Raw genomic sequence first — 23,552 nt, forward strand, 5'->3', positions numbered from 1 at the left:
AGTACCTTTGTGGGGGATTAAAATCCAATAACCACAAAAATATGTGGGAGGAATAGAAGTATGAGAATATTTTAAGTTACACTATTACTTTAAACTGAAGACTAAATAATGTTTATCCTTCGTTCAGAGAAAAGATTATATGCCATTTTTAGATGCTATATCTTTAAAGCCCCCGGAATTCTGACAGCATCTAAATTTGTTAGTTAGTCTCAAGAATAATACAAGTAGCTATATTCACCAAAATATAATATTATAAAGCCTATAGATTTATTTTAGTACATTTATTTAAATAAATTTTAAATGGAGTTTCATGCATGGTTTATCTAATATCAATTTCCTAGTAGTTTGGGGTTTGTGGTATTGTAAGTTATATTTAGTGCAATGTAATATTTTTAGGCTATTCATCTGTTCCAGATGTTCACTTAGTTTTATTGTCTATATTGAGTAGGTTACCAGATGCCCCTACCCTCATTCCATGGCACAGGGCTCCCTCCTCCATATCAGTACCACTCAACAGAGCAACACTACCTCCAGAAATTGATGCTGTTTTCCAAAGGATGATATTGTCCAAGGCTTGTCCTAGATATGCAAGAAATAAGAACTTCAGGATACATTATGTTTGAGTGGTACTATTTAATCAAAGAATTTTAACTTCTCTCTGGCTTTCAATCACTGGTTTTTGTATCTTACTTTATTTTCTGAAAAATACAATAGAATCATTTACTATATTTAAAACTAAACCTAAAGTGTATGGAAATGGAATTTTTGAGCAGGAGGGTGTAGGGATAGAGTTGCTGGGTAGGATGTCTCATACACTCAGCATGGTATATGAAAACTCTGGCCTTGGAAACTAACAGACCAGTTAGTTGGAGCTCCAGTTCCACGATCTGATAGCTGTGGGACCCTACAGAAATTACTTAATTTCACTAATACTTATTTCTTCATTTATAGCATGAGGATGATAATATCTATTTCAAGGAGCTCTTGAGAGAATAAGTGAGATATTGTAAACATTGTTTATCACTGTTCTCAGCATAGTGTTGAATAAAGACATGTTTTTCAAAGATAATTTTTCCCAATAGAAATTTAATGATCCTTTGTTAAACTGGTTTTGTACAGTTACAAAAATGGAACTTCATTATTAATATTTTTGAATCTGGGAGCTATGAAGAGAAGTGATAACATGTTCTTTTCTACATATCTCTCTGTATGTCAATCTTATATATTCACTCTCTATATCAATCTCGTGTAAATATAAAAAGGTGATATTTTTAAAACATAGCTGGGAAAATTGCTTATCTATTTCTGGGCTCTATTTTGGACCCAAATTATCTAAATTAGTATTATCCTAGCATTCCAACTGTAGACATGGATAAATTAGTTGTCTCTCCTGTGGCCTAACTTGTGTAGCTGATTTTGTACATACAAATGTAGTATAAATTGCTAACATCAAAGCAGTATTCTAGACAGAACATCTTCAGGTTCAGGGGGCAGGTTTATAAAATGTGGATTTTCATCACAATATTTCTATATTAAATGGGCCTCACAAACCACTACAGATGAAGTCCTAAGACCGTTTTATTATTGAGATAAAATTTTGAAATCGAAAATGGTCTAAAAGTTATTTTCCTTTTCTTAGTTGACAAAATGCTCTTATTTTTAGCTCTCCCTGAAGAAATATATTGATTACTGATTTCTTTTTTTTTTAAGATTTTATTTATTTATTTGGCAGAGATAGAGTGAGAGAGCACAAGCAGGGAGAGCAGTAGGTAGGGGGAGAAGCAGGCTTCCCGCGGAGCAAGGAGCCCGATGTGGGACTCGATCCCAGGACCCTGGGATCATGACCTGAGCCGAAGGCAGATGCTTAACTGATTGAGCCACCCAGGCATCTCTGATTTCTGATTTCTTAGCTTGTTTTAAGAAACAGTAAAGCAAATTTGCCTTCTGTTGTCACTATTCCCAAATATGTATTTAGACGTAATTTTCTTTGATAGTAAAATAGATAGATAGATAGATAGATAGATAGATAGATAGATAGATAGATAGAGATGATTGAAAGATGCCTCTTTTTAAAAATGCCAGGGCAGTTAGCACAATGTGTTATATTAGTTTCAAGTATACAATGGAGCAATTCAACAATTCCATGTTTCTCAGGGCTCATCAAGAGAGGTGTGACAGATGCCTTTTACAACTATAATTCATAGGTATGTATAGCATGTCAATCCTTATATTTTGAAATATAATCTCATCACATAGAACAGAAAGTATGCTTTGATTTTTCAATATTTCTTATTAGCAACATTATGGGATTTATTTCTCATATGAGAAAACACACCAATGAAGGTGTAATTCCAAAGATGTTTTAGTGTCTAATTCCATCTTGTGAAAATTTGAATTGAGATGGAAAATAGATTGTTAAAAACAAACTGTAGAATGCTTTCATGGAAGACAAGGTCAACTTGAAGGATGAAAGATGGGTTGACATTGTTTTCAACAACCCAGCTTCATTATTCTGAGCATGTAATACATCTATAATATTCTACTAAACAATTGAATCAAATGTTAATTTCTTTCTCTGGTCGCATGTCCATGTCATGAATAGCAATGATTTAAAACATTATAATGGAGGTATTTGTAAGATACTGAACTGCTCGAGGAATGATTCACTCTTCATGTCGGTAGTATTGTGTCTTACTCTCCCACTTATAATACCAAAATACTTCACCATGATTGATGCTGGGATAGTGAGCCAACAGAAGCAATAGTGATTTGCCAGTTGGTTTTTTGCTATTACCATTCAGGAATATTGCAACTTAGTACTATTACTTTTTTCAAAACTTGAATGAATTGAAATATCATCTTTAACAAATAAGTATAAACTGAATGGTATCCATTTCCCATGCTATGGTTGTTTTTGTTTTTTTGTTTTTTTGTTTTTCCACTCATGATAAATTTAACAATGATAACTTCCAACCTGATAGCTCAGGCAAGTGATGACCTGTGTGCATTCTTAGGAAAGTGATCGAACAGGTATTAGGCATCTTCTAAAATGATACCTTATAGTTGTGTTTGAATCTAGAAACTCATCAAGCTATCAACTTTTTATACCTGCTTACTCTATACTCTTTCTCTGAAGTTCTTGTACCTAATATCTTATTAGAAATTCTTGGTAGCGGGGCGCCTGGGTGGCTCAGTCGTTAAGCGTCTGCCTTCGGCTCAGGTCATGATCCCAGGGTCCTGGGATCAAGCCCCGCATCGGGCTCCCTGCTCAGCGGGAAGCCTGCTTCTCCCTTTCCCACTCCCCCTGCTTGTGTTCCCTCTCTCACTGTGTCTCTCTCTGTCAAATAAATACAATCTTAAAAAAAAAAAAAAAAAGAAATTCTTGGTAGCAGATGTGTTTAAAAATTCATAATCTCCCTAAATATATACATGTAATACAATTCATTAAAGTATATTACATACTCTAGTTAGCAAATCGGTTTTCTACAGGGTTTACAGTAGCAATTCTGAAACTATTTTATGTGTATATAAGGATGAGTAAATACTTAAGGGTATTGTAGATAAAGAGAGCAATGTTTGTCACTGTTGGAGAAAAATGATAAATATAAGTATTATTTATAATATATTTCATTATTTATAATATTATAAGTAACAAAAAGGAGGAGACTAGAATAATTCCTGTGATACTAAATTAGAATCAGAAGTATGAGTATGATACAAATGTATTAAATAATATATAAAATATTATATATAAATATATATTATATAATATATACCATAAATATTATATATATTGATCGATTAGTATGGATGCATGTGTAAGTAGTTTCGTGTGTATGTACATATGCATGATTATGTATATAATCATGCATATGTACATACACACGTGCTATGGACACACACACACACAATTTCTATGCTTAATCAACTGAAAGGGCCTCAAACCAATGATACCCTAGTAGCAGTGAACACAACTGAGGTCTAGATCATGGTTTCTAAATACCATTCCCCAGTGAAAAAAAAGAACCACAGAGCTACTAAAAGAAGTACTTGATTCCACAGCTTCTGTAGTGAAAATACAAAGTAAGGTAAAAATACTTTGTGGTGCCAGAACCAGCGGTGTTCCAAAAAGAGTGAGATCATTTCAAAAGGACAAAGGAGCCAACCTGAAGAAACTACCAAAGGCCAAGCTGGAATAATCAAAGCAACAAAATAAACTGTAGTATTGAATTATAACTGATAGAATAAAACAAGTATCCTTGAATTTCATAGTTACATGAAATAATACTTGAATAATAAATAAATGTAGGCGAGAAGGGACAGTTTTCCATTATACAAGAATTAAAATTTTAAAATGTAGCAGGAATGAAGAAAATATAAAATCAGTATTAAGCAAATATTAGATTAATAACTACTGCAGGCTGTGGCGCCTGTGTGGATCAGTCAATTAAGGGTCTGCCTTTGGCTCGGGTCAGGATCTCAGGGTCCTGGGATGGGGTCCTGTGTAAGGTTCCCTGCTCAGTGGGAAGTCTACTTCTCCTTCTCCCTCTGCCCCACCTACTCATGCTTTCTCTCCTTCTCTCAAATAAATAAAATCTTAAAAAGTAATAATAATTACTACAGACCAGCTCCACACGTGGATGGTAGATCAGTGACCAAAGTTTGAAAATTGGGTATCTACATGGTCTAAACGTGTCTTTCCCAAGGTATTTTTAATTATAAAAGGAATAATAGAGGAACGTCTGGGTGGCTCAGTCTTTAAGCATCTGCCTTCTGCTCAGGTCATGATCCCAGAGTCCTGGGATGGAGTCCCACTTCAGGATCCTTGCTCGGGGGGCGGGGAGCCTGCTTCTCCCTCTGCCTGCCGCTCCCCCTGCTTTTGCGCTTTCTCTCTCTATTCCTGAAATAAATAAATAAAATCTTTAAAAAAAAGAATTAATAGCAACTTTACAGTAGAGAAACCTGGCAGACAACTTCACAAAGCTATCAAGGTTAACATCATCTGCCATAGATCCTGGACCACCTGATACCATGCACTGAAAAGGACATATCCTCACTTCTGTTGTATTCTTGTCAAAAGTGCAGAACTTGAACCGAATCGGAAAATATCAGACAAATCCAAATTTAACAACAGTCCACAAATAATTTATTGATCCTCTTCAAAAATTCAAGGATCACGAGGGCGCCTGGGTGGCTCAGTTGGTTAAGCGACTGCCTTCGGCTCAGGTCATGATCCTGGAGTCCCTGGATCAAGTCCCGCATCAGGGAGCCTGCTTCTCCCTCTGACCCTCCCCCCTCTCATGTGCTCTCTGTCCCTCTCATTCTCTCTGTCTCAAATAAATAAATAAAATCTTTTAAAAAAATTTAAAAAAAAGATTAAAAAAAAAAAATTCAAGGATCACGAAAGACGAGGAATGACTGGGAACAATCACAGATGGGAGAAGATTAAGGAGACACAACGACTGAATTACTTCATAAAAGACATTCTTCCCAACTTGAGGAGTTACTTTATAAATCAATCTAAGTGTTCAACAGTGGTATTGAATTTTTTAAATGAATCCTTTGAATATTGCTTGTATTTTTTACAAAAATATTTGGACATCTTTAATCAAAGTATTCAGCAAATGCAACTTAAGAACAATTCAGCTTCCAAAGCTTTTAGGGAAATGTAATTATTGACAATCTTGCAAACAGGCAGACATTGTAATGTATCTCTTAAAAAAGAGGGAGCTAACAAATGTAGTAAAGAGCTCAAAGGGTATACTGGATTTAACTTGAAATTACCAAGTTGCAATTTGGAATGTCTCAACTTCTGGTAAAATATATATATATATATATTTTTTTTAAAGGAATCCATATTTCTAAATGAATAAATTTATATTCTGTAGTGGAATTGAATAAAAATGAGAAGACTTATTTTTTGCTGCATCTAAATTGAGCAAAATATAAATAGTCATAGAGAAAATGGATTTATGAGATTTTTCTTATAAGAACAATTTTTGGAGAAAGGTAATTTGAATGGAGGCCAATGGCAAATGTCTATTAAAATAAATAATTGGATTGAAATATTTACTCATTTAAATATAAAAATATTATAATTAAGAATATCTTTGATTGCACAGAATATGCTCTGAGCTTACCAAGTACCTCAGCCTGTAGAGTATAAGTTAAAACTATTACTGTCAGCAGAGAAAACGTAGTTAATGGTGTGCATAATATCACATTTAGTAACCATAGAGTTCAACTTTAAGTAAGATTGCAGGGAATTATATGAAAAAAAATGAATATCTTGAAAAATGTATCCTTCAGAGAAACAATATAGTATTAGTGACATAGTGTCAGGGATAAACACAACTAAGAAATTTGGTGGCTATGCACCATAATTATTACATCCCCTATATTATTTTTAATGTTTGATTAATAAATGCATATGTTTTGTTTTAATGCATATATGTTATTTTTATTACATTATAAAGAATAAAAATAAAACCTCATTTGAAACAGAAACAAAAACCCATAATGCCATTATGACATCTAATAAAATTAACAATAATTCCATGTCAAAAAGAAAAAAAAGATTTTTTTCTTAAAATAGTGTTTGAATATATTATCAATTTGTTAGTTATTACATAACTCTTCCAAAAAATATAACATTTTTATGAATTTTAACTCCCACTCTCTTACAGTGCCTCTGTTGAACAATATAGATTGTTTCATAAAAAAAGCTATTTAATAGATACAGTATTAATTCACTTATTGCAAACATACAATCCAAATAAGAAAACAGAAATAAATAGTGTTAGAGATATGAGGCAAACAGGAGAGAGGTGCATCCTGCCACGCTAGGATTGTAAACAAGCACAAGACGGTCAGGAAGGCTCTTTGGGTAGAGCACAATGAATCCCAAAAGTTGAAAATGCTTCAGCTCTGTGAAGAAAAGAGAAAGTGTTTAGGGCAAAAAGCACAAGAACAAAACGGGAAAACATTTGACAAGCCCCAGAGATTGAAATCTTTCAAAGACTGATGTCGCTGGGTACTGTGACTCAGGGAGAGTGGCGTGTGATAAAGTTGGAGGAGTGGGCAGTGAACAGAGATGCCTTGTTCTAGTGTAGGTCCCTAGGAAACACACTCTATGACAGCGATTTTCATATAGGAATTTTTTTTCTGAGAAGTGTTTTCAATAACAAGTGTAAGATAGTGAGACAAGCACAACTGAGCATACAGAGAAGTTGAATGGGCATGTACTGTGTATATGTCATATATCATAGATCATATATATCACGGATCATATGTATCATAGGAAATGGGTTGCATCATTCAGAGAGGAAAAAACTGGAGCGTTATGCACTGACTTTTACGTGCTTTGGCTTAAAAGCAAAATAAGTCACTCCTGCGCACAGCCTGTTGACTAGAGTGGTAATTTGGCCCTACTTAGTTGCATGGGACCTGAAAAATGTGTAAAAAATAGATGGAATGTTTGGTGAGTTATGCCCTCCATACAGGAGATAAAAGAAGTATTCCATATAATCAGTATCTATCTACATTGCCTATTGTAGCCTAATAAAGGTATCAATAACATTTTTATGTGTCTCTACATGTGAGATTAGCATTAAAAAAATAACCACGTGTATAAGTAGAAACCCAATACATATCTGTTGAATAAATAACCTCAATGTTGAATTGAATAACACTCCATGTATATTCATTTTGTATCAATTTTTATCTATATTGTTATTTCAACACTATTCAGATTTCCTCCAAATGGATCCTCCTTGCAAAGTTCTGTTCCTCAAATCTTGAATTAATTGAAATATATGTTTTAATGTTCCAGCATCAAATGAATGTCTGAATAATTTGGTAGAAGGAAGGTGATGAATAAGTACATACTGTTTCTGCAAGATGATCATCTCTTCTTTTAGAAATATTACCTACATAATATCTATTCTGTTTTTATTGTACTCCGCCTGAGTGAACTACCATATTTATTTCAAATAGTATATTCAGAGACAGAAATATTACCAACAGCTTTCTTTACGATCGTTTTGGCCTTACCCTGGGGTAAACTAGGGTCAAATTTCATTTATCACTTGACAACTATGAAGCTTATTCTGATCAATAGATTCCAATGGCATCCAGCTCATATATCTAAACAGCAACAGGTTCCAGAGCAAAGGCTGGAAGGGTGCACATCTGTTCTACAAAACAACATATTTCCTGAAAGTTATACACAGTCACATTATTTGCCTCTTTAAGTATAGGCAACACTAATTTCAGATGATAAAGCAGAATAGAGTTTTCCTAAGTGAAGGTGGGATAGGGGATTGGAGGGGAAGATGAGGGAGATTTGGCGAATCAGGGTAAGAGTCACAACACTCAGGCATTAAAAAAATATATAGCCTTGGTTTCCCAGATCTTTCTCTCTTTTTTTTAAAATATTTTATTTACTTATTTGACAGAGAGAAAGAGAGAGCACAAGCAGAGGGAAAAGCAGGCAGAGGGAGAGAGAGAAGAAGTCTCCCCGCAGAGCAGGGAGACCGATGCCATGCGGAGCTTGATCCCAGGACTCTGGGATCATGACCTGAGCTGAAGGCAGACGCTTAACCAACTGAGCCACCCAGGTGCCCCAAGAGAAGTTTTTCTATGACATGAAGTAGAATGCTAGGCAGTTGCTCAAAGATATATGTGTAAGGAAATGATGGAAATTGCTTGGGAGATGGAAAAGTTTTATATCTTATTTGAAGTGATGATTGCTTGGGTATATACATTTACAAAAACTCATCAGTTGCATGCATATAAGAGCTGTGCATTTCATCCTGTGTAAGTTGTTTTTTTTTTTTTTCAAAACAAAAATACAATGTAGCTTCTTTGGAAACTTCAAAAATTAAACTACCATAAAAAATGTGAAAGATGCAGTGATAATGATTCCTACAGCATTTTCCATTTAATTCTCCAGTAGCGTAAGTGCAAGACTGAAGGTATTGAAGAATAATTATCAGAAATAACAATAGTGTCAGAATTGGTATTTTCTACTAAGCAAATTATTCCAGTCCCTAGCAGTTAGTGTTCAGTTATTCCAAAGCAAAATGATCTAGTTCTTAGCACCTGATATGCATCTATTCTTCTGGAAATGGATTTTTCTTCTTTTTTTTTCCTCTGATAACAATCAACTTCAAAAGGAGTTTGCTTTCATCTGAAATATGTCTTGCATTGTCCAAAATTTATTCACATAGACTTTGACTATGTAACTATTTCAAAGAGTTACACTGTTACACTGCTTTGAGCTAATAAGAACTAGAACATAGAAATGGACAGGTACTCTGAATGTCTTGGTAGTTACGCACATGTAAAGAGGGTTAAAGATAAATTATTTGAAATTGCAAAAACCTGCTGCATTAATAAAATCTTATGTTAGTGTTCTAGGGACATTTTTGCATAATCTCTCAAAATTAAAGGAAACTGTGTATATCTTCTACATACTTTTACTAAGATCCCATCTCTGATACCTTCATAATTCACTTGCCAGTTTTGAGTGAGCCAGGCAAGGAAATTCTATATATTGCATGCTACAGTGCAAGTAACCCTTCCTATTGGCTCTTAAGGCTTTGCAGATTCAATTGTCCTTGAGAGTTTGTGGCAGAAAGAGATGCGATATGGACTCTGAAGAAAACTAGAGAAACAAAATCATAACATCAGTCCCTTACTTTTGGAAGCAAAGCCATGCTCCCTTTTTGTACAACTAACTCTCCTTTGAGAACATCACTCCTTTCAGTAATACAAAAGGAACAAACATATAAATAAATAAAGTTTGTCCAGTAACTTGAGAGAGTCTATTTCATTGGAACAAATTAGGTCATGGTCACATCTCTGAATTAAATACAGGCTGGGAAATTAAGCATTTTGATTAGCCATTTCTGAATCACATATGCCCTTGGAGCTTGGAGGCAAGTATAGAATCACCTGTTGCCAATGGAAGCCAAATCAAACATAGGCATAAGTGAGTGTTAGCATTAGCAAAAAAAATTAAAAAAAAAAAAAAGGTAAATCTGCTGCAGTTTTATATTTACCTATCATTGCACTTTCTCTGATTGGTAAGACCCAAAGTCATAACTGGAGATGTAAAATTGTGCCTGAAGTTGGAGTATGTCCTTTTTATTAGTTTAAAGGTTAAAGGTAAAGAAACTCTACCACAGGCATTCACAATGCTAAATATTTAAAGAAAATTTCCACCCACTTTTCATCCTTTTCATAACTCTAGGCCATACTATTACTTTTCCTTCTTTTTTTTTTTTTTTCCCAGAGAAGTGAGGAACATTGTCCACGTGTGTTCTTCTATCATTTCCCCATCTCTTGTCCCGCCAATCTCCCTCTTCTGATGACAGTGGTGTGGGACAACAATGAGAATGGGTCTTGTCCTCACCCTGGCAGATACTTCAGGATAATTTGACAGGTATCTACACACCTTTTGTAATTCCAAACACATGAGATACAATGGGCATGGAATGTTATTGACAATGTATCTTTCATATTTTCTTTTTCTGATTAACTTGTGGATTTCTTTGACTAGTTCAAAGTAATATAGATGTAGGGAGTACACAAAAAGCTAAATATATAATCAAAGCATAAAGATTTAAAAATTCCATCACTTCATTGAAATTTATGGAGAACAAACATAGTAATTATTTTGATTATAATTATAATTGTTTTAATTACAATAATCTGTACACATTTTTCTAAAACCCAAAATCAAACCAAGAAATATCTTGTGCCTGATAAGATAGCTTTATTTTAACTTTAACTATTTCAAAGACATCTTCTAATACCTTTGTAAAGTATAATTTTTGTTTGTGAAAAAATCTCACAGTCTTCACAAACACTATAGCTTTATTGCTGTACATGGTCAATTTAACAGAGTAACTTAAAATTGTTCTCTTAAGGTATGATTCTTTTTCAAGAATTTAGGAGTACAGGATAGAAATAGAATGAACAAAATCTCCTTACTTTCATGTTTTTATACCTAGAGAATAGGTTACATTATATATGAAATCAGGCATATCCACAGACTGGGGTGGAAGCTAATAGGCAATAAGATGATAGGAAAAAGTTATTTTTAAATAACAGGAAGCTTTGTTGGTACTGAGTAACATTTATTTTAAAGAGGAAGAAACACTCTAGATTGATTTTAATAGCTGGGAGAAAGGCATGGGGAAAGGTTGCAGGAGATCAGCAGGAAGGAAATGACTGTTGATGAAGTTCGTTCATTCTATTAGGCTTAATCTTCCTTATTCCACTTCATTTTCTCAGGAACATTTTGAAGTTGCTGTTATTCAATATTTATTTCATGAAAGCTAACTCTGAGTTAAGTAACTTCCCCCAAAGGTTTCAGAGTTAGAGTGGTCAGAATCAAGAAACAAATGGTGAGTGCATTATTGCATTCACAGCTAGCCCCAAAGTTCCTTGTGAGGGAGAATTTTCTTGTTAAGGAAAATGTTTTTATGGAGTCAATTAGAGTAGAAGACCATGGCCTCTGGGAGTACATGGAGGCAGGAGCTCAAACTGCAAAAGAAAACAAAAAATTTAAACAACAACACTTTTCATTAAAAGAAATAAAATTGAGTGCCCACTTGGGCAGCACAGATACTAAAACTGGAAGGATACAAAGAAGATTAGCATGACCCCTGCACAAGGATGACACCCAAATTCATGAAGCATTCCATATTTTTTTTAAAAAACAAACCAACAAAAAATAAAATAAAATAAAATAGAATTGGGGGATCACTATTTTGGTATGCTCATGAAAGGAAAGACAAAAAAAAAAGGAAAAGGAAAAAAAGAAAGACTGAAAACAGTTTTTATAAAACTAGCTCTATATGACCTAAAATTCAAAGAGAAGTCCCAGGGTAGACAAAGAAACTTTGAGGAACAAGAATTCTGAATGCAAAGTAATTTTGCCTTGTATTCCTTAAATCCTCAGTCAAGACTGGTGAAAACTTGGTCAGGAGAGTTTTGCTGAAGGGGCACCTGGGTGGCTCAGTTGGTTAATCGTCTGCCTTTGTCTCAGGTCATGATCCCGGGGTCCTGGGATTGAGTCCCACATCGGGCTCCCTGCTCAGTGGGAGGCCTGCTTCTCACTCTCCCTCTGCCTGCTGCTCCCCCTACTTGTGCCCTCTCTCTCTTTCTATCTGTCAAATAAATAAATAAAACCCTTTAAAAAAAGAGAGAGTTTTTTTGTAGTTATTGTGGTGGCTTGGTGAAATATGAACATGGGTCTAGATTTCAAACCTGGAAGACATGTGTGAAGCAAGCACACCTATGTGATAGGAAAAGCCTGGAGTTTGAGACTCCTCAGTTCACAGAATTTTTTCTTCTTGTCAATTCACCTAGATCTTAGTCATAAAAGATTATCTAACACCTCTCTTTCATTTGACTTGTTTTCTTAGCTGAGCACTAAAGAAATAACTTACAGGAAAGCACAATTTAGGTAAATTTGGTCTGAAATATTACTAAAAACTTCTGGAAATTTAGCATGAAATAGTGAAAATCCAGATAAATGTATTTTTTTAAAGAAAGAAAATGATGCAGTTCTATTGGTTTAAAACACATATTAAATTAAAGTGTCTCTAAGCAGAGACTATGTCAGCTTATTTCAATAAATAGATAAAATAAATTTGTAATTAGGAGCATCTGCTTGGTTATAAACACACATATGTTGTAGCCCATTAACTGAGTTTATTCTCTTAAGTAACATGTTCCCTATAGTATTACTTGCAATTTGAGTCTCTTTAGAAAAACATTTCTAGATATATATTGAAGTTCTGCATTATGTAGTGGTTGAGACCATGGGATATATAGTGAAGAGAATGTGGTTCAAATCCTGGCTTAGCAACCTCATATTTGTGTGGACGTGGGCAAATTTCTTACCTTCCCTGAGCCTTTGTGTGCCCTTCAAAACAGTGGGGTTTTGGCTATCTATCTCTGCCTAAGGAACCATCCCAAGCTTACAGATAAAAACAACAACCACTTTCATAAGTTCACAATTCCATGGAAGACGAATTCGGTCCTGGGACAAGGGGCCTGTGGTCTCTGATTCCAGTATCTGGTACCTGTGCTCTGGCATTTGACTGGGCTTTAGTGGTTTCACCATGATTATCCTGCCATCTTAATGCTCCTTGGCCTCTCTTTCTCCACGTGGTATCTCATCTTTCAGGATCTTTCTAAGTTTCTTGAGCTTTTCACAGTATAGAAGACTTAGGGATGTTGCAAATCCTACATAGGGGCTGGTTTCCAGGAGACAGGAAGAGACAGAAAGTAGAAGTTGCTAGGCCAGTCAAGGGCTATATGAAATGGCACAGTGCCAGTCCCACTGTGTTCTTTATTAGAGGATAGAGAGCCTGACCAGACTCAAGAGTGGAGAAGAGTTAGGACAATTTGATAAGGAATGGCAAAGTCATGTTGCAAAAAGCATGTCCAATGGGAGGTATGGTTCTGGCCACTTTTAAGAAATATAATATGTCACATGGGATAATGATGCCTATCTTGTAAGGGCTTTGTGAAGTTTAGAAGATGTATCGGGATCTGGCACACACTCAGCACTCAATAAATGGTGGCAGTTTATTAGATTGGACAGCTCAGTTTGGATTATCACAAATTCTCAAATAGTAAAATTGAAGTTAGGACTATTTGAAAAATATTGTGATTTGACCATAGTGCTAAATCAAAATAAAGAGAAAATTAAAATGACAGGATTCTAGTACAAAATGCATAAACCCACCACAATATTTATACAACTATTTTTACTAATGCCATGCATTAACACTGTCAACTCTTCTTTGTTGTTGCTCCAATCTCCCCAGCAAAGCAGAGGAGTGGCCCGTCCTGAAGCTACCCTACTTGGGGAATTGTTGAAGGGTCAGGAGATAGGGTGTGGTTGCACAGGGCTAGATTTCTACAGGAGAAAACTCAGGATGATGAGAACCAAGGAATCAGGAAATCCAAAATCCTCTGGGAAGAACCAGTTTTGGTTTTTATGACAGAAAAACTCCATATGCCAGTAACCAGAGACCAAAATTGAAGTAGGTGGTCATGGTGTGAGCGGTCTAACGTTGGCTTGAAATCGGTGTAGATACAGACACCGTAGCAGTGGTGGTGGTAGTGAGGTTGGGCCAATTGTTTTGAATAACATCAGGCTTCCAGACTTACTTATATTTGATTGAAGATACATTTCTCCCTCTTTTTTAAGACCAATAACCAAGTCTTATGCAGAAGTTGGGATGACACCTGAGCTGTTATAGATATTTGGCAAAATGATAGCCTCAGGGTTTAATCTATCATATGTATTAATATAAGATAAACTGTTCCTTTCAGTTTTGATTTATTTTGTGACCTCTTATTGATAATTTGTCAAAAGGACACCAAGCTGAAAGAACAAAAATGCGCCTGACTAACGTGAACTGTTCTAACTCATCAAAGGTTGAAATGGTTGGAGTATGTTTATCTCTAAATTTTTCTGGTAAATCTGGGTAAAGGAAGGATATTTCAGGAGCGTGAGTCACACTTGTATTTATATCAGTACCTACATTTTTACTTGCATTGGCTCGCCACAGACTTAGGGAAGTAAAGCATTATTTGTTTCCAGTTTAGTGCTAATGTACATGACTAATGCACTAATAAATATTGCAAGCAAATCAATTGTACTTCCTAATAGCAAGGTGAACAGCAATAGCATTTTATGCAAGATCATAGGAGATTGAACACTAAACCTGAAAAGGGATGATTCTAGCCCTGACGTTTCATTATTTCTTGGGATTTGTGCATCTCCCTTAATGTACAGTTAATGTAATTTGAGGTTATGAATCTTTTTTATAGTCTTCCTTTATATCTTTAAAGTAACAAATCTCAAGTTGTGACTATAGCAGAAAGCATTCACAGAATTCTGACCAGGAAACTAACCTAACTCACAAATTTTCATTCTTCCTGGGGAAAATGTATAAATTCTATTTCTTTTTCATTGGAATGTATACTTTGGGTGAATAATGTTTGACATATATTTATTGCTAGTAAAATTCTTAGAATCTGTCCCATTCAGTTCATTGTTTCTGCCAGGGAAGCATGGGGTTGAAATAACAAGAATAAACAATGGAAATATTGGTTTTAGCAGTAAATGCAATATGATTGATCATCTCAGGACTCTCTGTGCCCACTGACTTGTATTCCCAGCATTATTTAAAATGGCTTAGCACCTTACATGACCAATCCAAAAGAATGGATTCTCCTCGGAGGTTTTGAAACATATACAAAGGAGCATTTTCCATTCATTTAAAATCTGAATGGGACTAAAATGTTCTTTCTCAGAAAAAAATTGTCATTTCCTTTTTTACATAAAATACACAAATATTTTTCCCTGTGGTATACAGACTTATTGACATTTAGGGCAACATCTGTGTGTGTGTGTGTGTGTATGTGTGTAGCCATTAAGTAAAAGAGTTCCTTTGAGCCCTATATCATTATTGTTGAAATTCATCAAAGATCAAAAGGGACACTCTTGCCCTTAAGCAAAGTCAGTTTTTGTTTAGCTCTCTACAGCAAGAGAAAACACACACCAGGGGAAACTGGGGGACATTTCAGGAAAAGGGAGTTGAGAGGACTTCTTCTAGGGTTTGGGGTACTATTCAGTAAGTTTGTGGAGCAATTAGACAAATAGGGACCTGTTCTGGCTTGGATAGTGTCCAAAAGTGGAGAAACGTGTTGATTTGATGATTTAATAATTTTTATCCAGGAGGAAGGAGGACTAAGAGCAAGAAGTGGAGTTGGTGAAAACTAATCATTGCTCAGAAAGAGAGATTAGTCATGTTTGCAACTACATGATGGCCTTGACTATGTCCTGTGAGAAACTATGTTTATGTTCTAATGATCTGATTCTCAGCAGGGCCAATATTTACTTCTTCATTATATTGGAAAAATACAGAAAAAAATTTAGCTCACACTTGATCTCTTTCAGAAGTATGCATTTGTGAGAATTTTAAAAATCTTAAGAAAAACAAAATTAGAAATAAATCTGTTAGGAAACTTAGATCAAAACAATTAGATAGACAGATGATATATAGATAAGGATGTAGATAGATGTATAATATACAAGAAAGTATCTATCTCTATGATATATACAGAGTGTCCCCAACTTGTAAAGGTTTGTCTTATAATTTATGATGGTGGGAAAGTGATAGTCATCTGGTAGAAACTGTACTTCGAATTTTGAATTTCAGTCATCTCCTGGGCTGACGACATGTGGTATGATACTCCCTTGTGATGCTGGGTGGGGACAGCACTGCAGCTCCCAGTCAGCCAGGCGAGCACAAGTCCTTTACCCGGACTCGCACATTGACAACCGTTCTGTACCCACGCAATCATTCTCTTTTCCGCTTCAGGACAGTAGACATCAGATAGTCAACACTTTATTATAAAATAAGCTTTGTGTTGGATAATTCTGCCCAACTGTAGGCTAATGTAAGTGTTCTGAGTACATGTAAGGTAGGCTAGGCTAAGTTATGATGTTTGGTAAGTGAGGTGTATTAAATGCATTTGGACTTGTGATATTTTCAAGTTAGGATGGGTTTGTTAGGAGGTAACTCTACTGTAAGTTGAGAAGCTCTGTAGATATTATATGATATAGTAGATATCGATTATATATAACATAGCAAATCATCTATATAAATTTATGAGTTGAGCTAAGAGCAAGGTATTTGCAGTTATAATGAGATTTATTATAATACTTTAGAGATTCCCAGGACAATAATTTGCTGCACAATTTAAACTCTGTATTTATAGGGCTTTGTTTAGGGTTATTGACAGTTAGAAAATATTATTAATTCTAAATTTAGGAATGAGAAAGTTCAATGCTGAGCCTCAGGTACTACCTAAAATGAAATAACTCAAAGGACCATTTGAAACTTCCTGTAGAGAGGAAGACAAAGAGAAGATAAACAGGGCTCCAACTTCATCCACTTTGATCAATCCTCACAGAGATACATATAATAACATCTGAGGACTTCTTTTTGGACTAAAATATCGCCTTCTTTCCGGGCTTATCTTTTTTCTGCTCTTCCATTTTTCAAATTCCTTTTATCCTTAGTGTTTGGAGACTGCTACTTCTATAATTTGACAGAGAAACCTATACCTGAGTCTATGATAGTCAGCATATTGGATATATTTTTTAAAAGAGAGAGAGCAATAGCGAAACATCATCGTGATGCATGGTCATTCCAGACTGAGTTCCATAGTTGCAGGAAAATAATCTGCTTTTGTTTACCATTAGAACCTCAGTATATAGTACAGTGCCTGATATGGTGTAGTATTCAAAGTATTTGGGATGTGAATGAATAAATCCATGATGAAGAGTCTGGGTTAATGTGTCATAATAATATACGAGATGTTGCGGTGATAAAAGATCTTCAAATCTCAGTGATTTACCACAAGGAAAGTTCATTTCTTATGTATGCTACATAATTAACATGTGGACCTGTGGATCTCTTTTGCATTGACTGCTTTCAGCAATTAGGCTGATAGAAGGACTTTTGTCCTGGAAAATTCCTAAGTGATAAGGTAGAGGAAAAGAGTACTGATACTTAAACAATTTTCTATGACATTTCATGAGTTAAATCAAGACCAGAATTAACAATCAGGTGGAGAAGAATAATAGTACCTCAGAAAAGACAGAGAATATTTGCAAATGATCATGTAATATTCCATATTTGGCCTCGCTAATACCAAAAGCATTTGAAAATGCAAATCAGAAAGAGACTGATAAAATCTTGTCCTGAAAAAATTATGACTAGAAATTCATTTTAGGATTTATCTCGATACTTTCAACTACCTTGTTATGAGAGAAGTTGAAAGATCATAGGCATTAATAAGATTAAAACAAGGTTCTTTGAAAACTGAGTGTAATCACTTGCATGCTAATAAATTTTGGTTTAGATCTTCTTTTATGTTTATGGAAATAAATCATATGATCCTTTTTCTACAGCCCTTGTAAAGACATACTAGTAAGAATGCCAGCACTTCAAAACTTCAAGTTTTAAAGGAATTTGAGGGAATGAAACTCAGCTAATTTGAAAGAAAGAAAACACAGATATCCCACAACCTATTCAGTGTTCATATAGTTCAAAACAGTTGCATCCTATTACTAAAGTAAATACCTCCTAGTATTTAAAGTCTGACAGCCTGCCAGGCAATCAGTAAAATTACTGTGAATCTGACACATTTAGTAAAACTCTTTCAGTCTTTCATAACTACAAGTGGTTGAGAATGAGGTTTTAGCTTATTTGAATTTTTTACTCTTGCTGCTGGTAGCAGTCATTTTCCTATAAAGTAATTCATTGGTGACACTGATGTTCAAGAATGAGAATTCAATGAAGGCTGCTTGAGCTGAGCTTAATTAATAGGATATTCAAAAATTGTTATAGTTTTCCCATTCAAAGAGAATGCATTTATAATGCTTCCCTTATTGTTAACAATAAAAATGTTGCATTAAATAGCTGCTTCTCTCCAAATGATGTTCATACTCAAAGACCTAAAGAAGCCTCACCTTTTGCATAATGCCCTTTCCATCCATTCTAAATCCCATCGATCTCTTTTCTGCACCACACGTTAGTGTGTGAACTACTGGTTTTGTTATTTTATAATGTGTACCCTCTGGAATTGTTCCCAGGGTAACCTGCCTCCTACAAAAATTGTTTTTACTCTCCTCACCTTTAATGACACTGAATAGAGTTAACAGCGACCACAAACCTGTCACCTACCATGAGGAATTTAGTATACTAGACCTCTGATATTCATTAATTAGTGATAAATCCTGTTGAGACTTACAATTCCAAGCATCCTTCCATTATCTTAGAATATGGAGGTGAACAAGACAGACAGAGCCCTTATATTTATAGATATTATTAATATTTAGTAGCTAGAACAGCTTTGTAAGATTGGTATGATCTTCCTTTGTAGATGACATAAATGAGTTGGATGGGTAGGGCAGAAGTGAGTGACTTTTTCAGGTCAAGCTACTAGTAAGTGGCAGACTGTGTTAATTTGCTTGGGCTGCCATAACATTTGCTTTCTCACTGTGGTAATGTTGATTGGCGGTGGTCTCCCTGCTGAGCTTTTCTACTTCCATTATGATTTGCTGCATGGTGGCCTGTGAGTCTCTTTCTCAAGAAGGCTGTTTGCTTCTTCATTTCTTAAACAGTTTTATTGAAGTATAATTGATACACCAAAAATTGGACATATTTAATGTATACAAGTTGATGAGGTTGGAGATATGCCTACACCCATGAAACTGTCACCACAGTCAAGGTAATAAACATATCCACCACCTCCAAAAGTTTCCTCTTGCCCCTTTTTGTTTGCTTTCATTGTAAGAACAATTAACATTTTTGATCAAATTTTTAAGTGAACAATACTGAATTGTTAATTATAAGCATTATTTGTACAGCAAATCTCTAGAACTTATTTATCTCATGTAACTGAAACTCTATACCTACAGACTAACAACGCTCCATTTCCCCTTCCCCCCAGTCCCTGGCAATCACTATTCTACTCTCTGTTTCTAAGGGTTTGATTATTTTAGATCCCTCATATATATGGATTCATGCAGTATTTTTCCTTCTCTGATGGGCTTATTTCACTTAGCATAAGGTCCTCCAGGTTTATTGATGTTCCATATGGCAGGATTTCCTTCTTCTTTAATGCTGAATAATACTCCATTGGATATGGAAATCACCTAAATGTCTATTAAATGATGAATGAATAACGAAAATGGTCCTTCACTTTTAGTAGAACGGCTTTTCTAAAATTATTCTCCATTTCCATCCTGAGTCATGGCAAAGCCCTTAGACCTAACGGTATCTCCATCACTGAGGATGGGTAATTGAGAGACTTATTGCTCACAGCACCATGGGAGCAACAAAAAACACTTATAGATGATAAATCTTTCTTGCTTCTCAAAACAAAACAAAACAAAATCATCTTTTAATGTTAAATTGATCAAGAATTCTTTAAAGGAATGTAAACCTTGATTACACATATATATGAACAGATTGAATGGCATCAGTGGCAGAATTTTCAAATAAGAATAACTATGCACAGGGGCGCCTGCGTGGCTCAGTCGGTTGAGCATCTAATTCTTGATTTTGGCTCAGGTCATGATGTAAGGGTCGTGAGATCGAGCCTCACATCAGGCTCTGTGCTGAACATGGAGACTGCTTAAGATTCTCTCTCTCCCTCTCCCTCTGCACCTCCCCCCACTCCCCACTCATGTGTTCTCTCTCTCAAAAAAAAAATTAAAATTAAAAATTAAAGAACTATGCACAGTTATTTAAGCCACTTCATTCTAATTATATACTATCATCATCATCATCATCACACATTGTAGAATACCCATTATGGACTACATGGCATAAACATTTTTTCTGCTTATGTTATATATATATATATATATATATATATATATATATATATATATATATACAGAGAGAGAGAGAGAGAGAGAGAGGAAGGGAGGGAGGAGAAGAGGGCAGGCTAATAAGGGAGGGGAGAGGGAGAGAGAGGAATATTTTAAAGAATTAGCTCACATGGGGCACCTGAGTGGCTCAGTTGTTAAACATCTGCCTTCAGCTCAGGTCATGATCCCAGGGTCCTGGGATCGAGCCCCACATTGGGCTCCCTGCTCACCGGGAAGCCTGCTTCTTCACTCTCCCACTCCCTCTGCTTGTGTTCCCTCTCTCGCTGTTTCTCTGTCAAATAAATAAATAAATAAATAAAATCTTAAAAAAAAAAAAAAGAATTAGCTCCAATGATTGTAGAGGCTGGAAAGTCCAAAATTGGAAGCCAACAGGCTGAAGACTCAGGGGAAAGTTCGTGTTGCAACTGGAGCCTGAAGATAATCTGGAAGTAGAATTACCTTTTCCTTGGGTGACCTCAATCTTCTTTCTCTTAAAGCAAGGCCCATGCACATTATAGAGTGTAATCTGCTTTACTCAAATGCTACTGATTTAAATGTTCATCCCATCCAAAAAAAAACCTTCACAGCAACATTTAGTGTTTGACCAAATACTTGAGTGACAGGGCCTAACAAGTTGACACATAAAATTAACCATCACACAGAACATGGTTTCAGAGCCAGGTCTGTCTCTCCAGAATGTCTCAAGCTTTCCCATTTTAACTTGCTGACAAGCACAATACTCTGAATATAGAGGAATAGAAACTATTAATTGAATGCATAAAATAACAGATATTCATTTTTTTTCTTCTCATTTTACATGGTGTTATTTATTATTCTAAGCTAAATTAGAACCTCAATGTAATAGCCATTTGGGTTTGTCTCTTGATACTTAATGAGTGTTATTTGCTACCAAGACTACCCAAGTCAAAACGATTATAATCAGTTCCAAAGTTATATTTTGATTGCAATAAATAGATCAAATGTTCATTAATATTGAAGCCAGAGTGCTAAATCTACTGTTCTTTCCTCATTTACTTTTATTAGCATTTTAAAATTTTTAGGTAAGGCTTAATTAATTTCAACTAAATTCAGAGGAACTGGTTTTATTAGAATAAAAAACAAGAAATCATGAAATGTGTACATTAAGGGGGGAAAAATGTGTCCTGTGGGAGGAAGACAGTGGCCAACCAGGAAAATAACACTCACCCTGACTCTCCCATATTCATTCTAAAACATTTTGACATAACGAGTTCTCCACTGAGCCTACCTGTCTCCCTAAGCTACTCCTTAAATTCTGCTCCCCTGAACATTCCTGTGTTTGATGTTAAACAGTTAACATAAAACTTTCATCTGTGAGGATTCCTGCTAAAGGACAATACTTAAATGTTTAATAGTTAATTTAAATATATCCAGATAAATTCTCCCTTTCTGATCCACTTTATAACAATCCATGTAGAAAACAAAAACAAAGACAAAAATGTAGTTGAAGAGTTATGTCAGATAAATACAAGTAAACCTAGGAACTATCATTTCTTGATTGGAGCTTTTACACAACACATCTTTTTTATGTGGAACCTAAATATATTTGAATTTATGAGATGTGGTGGGTGGCTTTGGATGAAACAACTTTAAGTTCTTTAATGTTGTAAATGTCTAATGTTTAAGTTTGTAGACATTTGTGAATGTATAAAAATGTAAGAAATACCATATTACAGGCTCTACTGGCTTAGGTTGTTTTTAGAATGGTTGGCTATAAAATGTATAGCTATTCTTTTTCTTCCAAAATGGACACAAAATGTCCAGAGATGTAAAATCGTCCTTAGAGAATGATATGTCCAGTCCATTCGTAGTTAATGCTTACCTGGGCTACTGGAGAAGAACAAACCTCCACACCATTTTATCCTTAAGAGACCATTGTCTGCACTGTTGTCAGAAGGATCATTCTGATGTGGAAATCTGATTTCCACTTCTCTCCCTGCTTGGTCTTCTCAGTCGCAATCCACTGCTCTGATGTTGAACAACAAAACTCTTAACAAGGTCTCAAAGCTCCAGCTCATCTCCTTCCTGCCTGGTTCTCAAGCTCAGTCACCTCTTTGCCTTCTGTGTTTTATTCTCACTCATCTTCCACTCATTCTCCCCAGCCAGTGTTGACACACTCCCAAAGGAGGGCCCTGGAGTCTGCTGTTCCCCCTGCCAGGAACACTGTCATCCACCACCCTCCTCCCTCCTTTAGGTAGCCCTGACTCTGTCCAGCAGATCTCCCTATAATCATCAGTTCTTGAGAAAATCCTCCCCACAACTCCTTGACTGGACAAAACCTTCCTATTATGCATTCCATAGCACTCTTTACCTCCCTCATGTCACTATGACACTTAAAAGTTTTCATTTATTTGAATGTTTCCCCACTGGTCTACAGGCTTCATGAGCAGAGACACCATGTGCGTTTTGAACATCAGTGTACATTTGGAATTTGCTATGCAACCAGTATATAATAAGTGCCTATTAAATATTTGTGGACTAAAAAGTAGTGAATGAATAGAAGTACAAACTGTGCTTATCTGGTTTTGTGTTGTGTGGAGGAACCATCGGAGAAGAATAAAATTCTCTAACAAAGATTTCCTAGAGGAGTTGATAAATGTAAGTTCAAAAAAATATCAAGAATTTCTCAGCTAGAGGCATAGCATCTATATTAAATATCAAGATTATATCTGTCATAATTGAAGACTAGGTAATATTTTGAATGTCAATTATGAGACAGACTATATACTCCTTGTGTCAGAGACTAACTTTTCTTAATATTGATTCATTTCTTCTTCCTTTTAGTGACTTGGACCATACTGTCTTACCAGCATGTTAGGTGGGCTCATGACTGCCCCAACTAAAGCTACATTTCCCAACCTCCTCTGTAGCTTCCTGTGGCCATCTAATTGATTTTGCCATTAGTATGTGGGTGTTACTAGGGTGCGCAACTTCTGAGTCTTGTCTTTAAGGCAGTTGGGTGTTCTGTCTTCCCTTTCTCTAGTGGGCTATATGTGGGTACATCTGTAGTGAGCCTGTTCTGACTCTG

At 35.5% G+C, this 23,552-nt stretch overlaps 1 non-coding gene across 1 annotated transcript; it reads left to right on the top strand.

Annotated features, from left to right (window-relative positions):
• Nucleotides 1-11,613: 11,613 nt before the first annotated feature.
• LOC118011011 lies at nucleotides 11,614-11,720 on the top strand. The gene has a single exon (XR_004679403.1). It is a non-coding gene; the product is annotated as a U6 spliceosomal RNA (small nuclear RNA).
• The last annotated feature ends 11,832 nt before the right edge of the window (nucleotides 11,721-23,552 follow it).

The sequence above is a fragment of the Mirounga leonina genome, unplaced genomic scaffold (assembly GCF_011800145.1).
Source record: "Mirounga leonina isolate KUSES-001 unplaced genomic scaffold, KU_Mleo_1.0 Mir_129, whole genome shotgun sequence".
NCBI classification, from domain to species: domain Eukaryota; kingdom Metazoa; phylum Chordata; class Mammalia; order Carnivora; family Phocidae; genus Mirounga; species Mirounga leonina.